Source organism: Carcharhinus amblyrhynchos, chromosome 8, assembly GCF_965287045.1.
Source record: "Carcharhinus amblyrhynchos chromosome 8, sCarAmb.v2.hapA, whole genome shotgun sequence".
In the NCBI taxonomy this organism is placed as follows: Eukaryota; Metazoa; Chordata; class Chondrichthyes; order Carcharhiniformes; family Carcharhinidae; genus Carcharhinus; species Carcharhinus amblyrhynchos.
The window spans coordinates 103,107,203-103,111,561 of NC_137331.1; the positions used below are offsets into that span (position 1 = coordinate 103,107,203).

General features: G+C 42.8%; 1 long non-coding RNA gene across 1 annotated transcript; it reads left to right on the forward strand.

The window, feature by feature from the left end:
• The first annotated feature begins 231 nt into the window (after positions 1-231).
• On the forward strand, positions 232-3,009 carry LOC145347078 (uncharacterized). The gene is made up of 3 exons (XR_013887763.1): positions 232-277; positions 2,516-2,569; positions 2,965-3,009. It is a non-coding gene; the product is annotated as an uncharacterized LOC145347078 (long non-coding RNA).
• The last annotated feature ends 1,350 nt before the right edge of the window (positions 3,010-4,359 follow it).

Genomic DNA, 4,359 nt, shown 5'->3' on the forward strand with positions numbered 1-4,359 from the left:
GCCATTTGAATGGCTGACAATTAATACGGTGGGTCTTCATGAAAGAGCATAATGTGGGAAACACTTGAGTGAGACCTTTGTTGTCTGGACTAAATAATGCACTATGGAACGGAGACAAGCCATTTACTTCACAGCTCTTTCAACACCTCTTTAATCTGAAGGAATTCACAAAATGTTTCTCAATTACGATGCTTTCATTGTTTGCCATCTTCTCAATTTTCAGGGATCACCTGGTGAACCTGGATTCACTGGAGAACCTGGCCTTCCGGGAAAGCCTGTAAGCAGATAACTTTGAATAATTCCTAATTTTATTAGTATTATTTATGGGCTGTAGAGAATGGAGTTAAGGAGTCCAAAAGCCAGTTTTGCAAGATTTTTGAAGTGATAAGTCTAAGTCCAGTGGATGCACTGAGCAAATTGGAAATGGGAGCAGAAAGTGTCCTTTGAATGACGTTTAAAAGATGGAACGGTTTGAAGAGAGTTTCACCAAGCAAGGGCAAAAATGATAAAAGCCTTTGGAAAGCCACAAAAGCATCTCTGAACCAGGAGCAGCATTTGCCAATGCTGAGGGGCAAAGGATTAAGAAGAAACTGAAGCAGATTAAGGTTACAGTTGTGAGACTGTATAAAAGTGCTGGAGCAGCTGACCTTAAGAGGTGGAGTAGATTGAAGTGATTGTAATATGGTTGACCTTCTATACCACTCTCAACAGGCCAACATCATAAAATAATTTCACAGCACCAGGCTAACGTCCAACAGATTTATCTGGAATCATGAGCTGTTGGAGCGCTGCTTCTTCATCAGCAGCAGTGCTCTGAAAGTTTGAGATCCCAAATAAACCTGTTGAATTTTAATCTGGTGTTGTCAGGCTTCTTCATGTACCCACTCTGGTCCAATGCGAGCATCTCCATGTCATGGCTACGATTGACACCACAGACTCAGCTGATGAAGGGACAACACTCCGAAAGCCTGTGATTCCAAATAAACTTGTTGGACTTTAACCTGGTGTGAGACTTCTCCAGTCCAATGCATCTCCACATCATAAAATAATTTGTAATGGCATGAAAATTCTTAATTAATTCTAAACAATCACTGAAAATTAATTTTGCAAGCCTGGAATCTCATTCCTTCAGATTTCTGGAGGTTTTTTAAAAAAATTGTGTTTTGTTTTCAACCCTTTTATTTCTCTCTCTTTTGATTCAGTGTTCCAATGTTATCTCTTTATTTTATTTCCTAACACAATTTTACTGTGAATGAAATCTTCCAGTGTTCACTTCCTTCAGCTACCTGCACAGCTTTCTTCACATAGCAGCTCACAGTGCTGTCTGCTCCCAGGGAATCAACATGGCGATGCAATACAAACAGATTTTGTCTCCTCTGCTGCCTTTCACATGAGATGTTCGACCAAGGTCCTTTCTGCCCCCTCACTTAGATAGAAAAGCTTCAATGGCATGTTTCGAAGCAGAGCAGTGGAGTCGCCCCTCAATCAACAGCGCACAGACAGATGATCTGCTCATTCTCACTCACTGAGCTTGGTGTGCACAACTTGTTGCCTATATTTTCTCCACAACAGCGGTGACTTCACTTCAAAAGTAATTAATTGAGTGTAAAATGCTGTGGGTCATTCTGAGGTCACAAAAGCCACTCTCAAATTGTCAGATTGTCTGTGTGGAGTTTGCATGTTTTCCCCATGTCTGCGTGGGTTTCCTCTGGGTGATCTGGTCTCCTCCCATAGTCCAAAGATGTGCAGGTTAGGATGATTGGCCATGCTAAATTGCCCCTTAGTGTCAGAGGGATCAGCAGGGTAAATACATGAGGTTATGGGGATGGTGTCTGAGCGGAATTGTTGTTGGTACAGGCTGTATGGGCCGAATGGCCTCCTTCTGTACTGTTGGGATTCTATGACATTGTCAGTCTTTTTCTTTCTTTTTTTGGTACATTTTGTAATCGTCCAGAGATTATCATGGGTCTTTTTTACCAATTGCATTTTTTTTTACCTTCTAGTTTGATTTTTGTTGTTCAGTCATTAAAGAGCACAGAAGTGGCTTATCACTGTATATAGTTTGGACAGTAACCATATGTATAGGGTGGCACGGGGGCAACAGTGGTTAGCACTATTGTCTCACAGAGCCAGGCACCCGGGTTCAACTCCGGCTTGGGTCATTTTCTGTGTGAAGTTGGCATGTCCTCCTCATTTCTGCGTGGGTTTCCTCCAGGTGCTCTGGTTTCCTTCCACAGTCCAAAGATGTGCGGGATAGATGGATTGGCCATGCTAAATTGCCCCTTAGTGTTCAGGGAGATTAGCTAAGGTAAATGCATTGGGTTATGGGGGTAGGGCCTGCGTGGGATTGTGATTGGTGCAGACTTGATGGGCCAAATAGCCTCCTTCTGCACTGTAGGGATTCTCTGATTCGATTCTATGAATCTATCCATTATTGGTAAACTTCAGAATGAAGATTATTGTGTTTACTGCGGCAATATTGAATCAAAGCTTTGTGTTTTATTTTAAATGTTAGGGTGGCCCTGGACCAAAAGGAGCATCTGGCATTCCTGGACCTCCAGGACCTCAGGTAGGTTCAGTGTTAACTTTTCCATGTTTCTTTCTGTAGGTATTTCCATTTGCAGTTACCTGAGACATACATTCATCATTAATTGTATGGCGGTTCCATTTGGAAGGGTCCCAAATGGAGGTCCAATTTTTAAATGGGAAATATACATTAACTTTTTTGTGTGAGCGGGATCTCATCTGTATGGTGCCCAAAAACCTGACCCCCTCAACCCCCCCCAATCCATCCTCTCACTATCCAAATACATTCATTTCACCTACTTAAGCGAGGTGCAAAAAGATCAGTGAGGTTCATGGATCCAATCTGCAGTAGGAATAAAATTGCAGAAAATAATTTGATTGTTAACTAAGCTTCAGATGTTGCAAATTGTTAAATGCTGTTTCTTTCCTTTGCCTAAGGGCCCACCTGGTATTCCAGGAGCAGATGGGCGTGGAGATACTAAGGTAAGTGTACAGGTTATTCAAAGATGAACATCGATGCAGAAAGCTTTCAGTCTGTCAATCACTTGATGCTTTAGGCACCCAATTGTGATGCTGTGTATGAGGACAGCAGGGTGGCACAGTGGTTAGCACTGCTGCCTCATAGTGCCAGAAACCTGGATTCAATTCCTGGCCTTGGGTCACTGTCTATGTGGAGTTTGTACATTCTCCCCATGTCTGCATGGGTTTCCTCCGGGTGATCCGGTTTCCTCCAAACAGTCCAAAAATGTGCAGGTTAGGCCATGCTAAATTGCCCCTTAGTACCAGGGGAACTAGTGGGGTAAATATTTGGGGTTACAGGGAGAGAGCCTGGGTGGGATTATTGTTGGTGCAGGCTCGATGATCCGAACGGCCTTCTTTTGCGTTGCAGGGATTCTATGATCACCATTTACTTAATTTAGGCCATCATTTTGAATAATTTTGTTTCAGAAAATGGGTCGCACATGTCCTTCCAAGTTAGTTTTGGGCCCAAATCCTCAATCCCGACCAACATTTTCCATTGCTGCCATGTTTGTGATGGTGTGGATAATATATCTGCTAAATATGAACACATACCTTAGTTTGGAGACCGTGGTGATAGATTTCCACATGTAACTGATAACCGCCTGACCAGGAAGAAATTCAAATCAAAGGGAAGACATGAAATTCATAGCCTGCAGCTAAAGGAGCATGACTGGAGTGACCCAGCAGATCAATAGCGCAATGCCCTAGCAGAGAGAGCTATCCACAGACAGTGTGATCCACTGACAATGTCAGGATCCAACTGCCCACCAGAACAGAGAGATTCACGAACAAACAGAATGATGAACTGATAGAGGCAGTGATTTACTGAGAAAGACAGATACACTCATCAATAATCCAACAGAGCAATAGAGTGATCTGCTGACAAATGGAATGATCCACTGACAAATAGAAATTCTGGTGAGCTTCTTCATCATTTGGCAGGACTGAGTTGGAGATGTGTTTTTAAAAATGAAACTAGCAAAATTAAATCAGAACGTACCTGGAAAATGTATATCTAAAATTTGAACTCAGCTGAAGAGAATTTCAAAAAAAACAAAGAAAATTACAGCACAGGAACAGATCCGTCATCCCTCCAAACCTTCACTGACCAAGCTGCCCAACTGAACTAAAACCCCCCACCCTTCCGGGAAACACATCCCTCTGTTCCCATTCTATGCATGTATTCGTCAAGACGCCCCTTAAAAGTTACCATCGTGACTGCTTCCACTACCTCCCACCCACAGCGAGCTCCAGGTATCCGCCAACCTCTGTGTAAAAAACTTGCACAAAGAATTGGGACTGTGTGGAGAT